The following is a 1,016-nucleotide window of genomic DNA, read 5'->3' on the forward strand; positions in this document are numbered from 1 at the left end:
ATACATTGCAACTGGGAAAACCATAGCCTTGACTATACGCACTTTTGTCGGCAGGGTGATGTCTCTGCCTTTTAGTATGCTGTCTAGATTTGCCATAGCTTTCCTCCCAAGGAGTGACTTTTAATTTCTCGGCTGCAGTCCCCGTCTGCGGTGATCTTGGAGTCCAGGAAAATAAAATCTGTCACTACCTCCATTTCTTCCCCATCTATCTGCCTGGAAGTGATAGGACAGGATGCCATTTGTTTTTTTGATGTTGAATTTCAAGCCAACTTTTGCGCTCTCCTTCTTCACGCGCATCAAGAAGCTCTTTAGTTCCTCTTTACTTTCTGCCATTAGAGTGGTATCAACTGCATATCTGAGGTTGTTGATACTTCTCCCAGCAATCTTAATTCCAACTGGTGATTCATCTAGCCCTGCCTTTCTTATGATGTGCTCTGCATATAAGTTAAATAGGCAGGGTGACAGTATACAGCCTTGCCAAACTCCTTGCTCAATTTTGAACCAATCAGTGGTTCTGTGTCCAGTTCTTCTTGACCCACGTATAGGCTTCTCAAGAGACAAATAAAATGGTCTGGTACTCCATCTCTTTAAGAACTTGCCACAGTTTGTTGTGATCCACACAATCAAAGGCTTTAGCATAGTCAATGAAGCAGAAGTAGATGGAACTCCCTAGCTTTCTCCATGATCCAGTGTATGTTGGCAATCTGATCCCTAATTTCTCCACCTCTTCGAAATCCTGCCTGTACTTCTGCTAGTTCTCAGTCCACATACTGCTGGAGCCTAGCTTGTGGGATTTTGAGCATAACTTTGCTAGCATGTGAAATGAGTGCAATGGTGCGGTAGTTTGAACATTCTTTGGCATTGCCCTTCTTTGGGATCGGAATGTAAACTGACCTTTTCCTATCCTGTGGCCACTGTTGAGTTTTCCAAGTTTGCTGGCATATTGAGTGTAGCACTTTTACTGCATCATCTTTTAAGATTTTGAATAGCTCAGCTGGATACTGTCACCTCCACTA

This window comes from Varanus komodoensis, unplaced genomic scaffold, assembly GCF_004798865.1.
Source record: "Varanus komodoensis strain SLA01 unplaced genomic scaffold, ASM479886v1 scaffold9, whole genome shotgun sequence".
NCBI classification, from domain to species: Eukaryota; Metazoa; Chordata; class Lepidosauria; order Squamata; family Varanidae; genus Varanus; species Varanus komodoensis.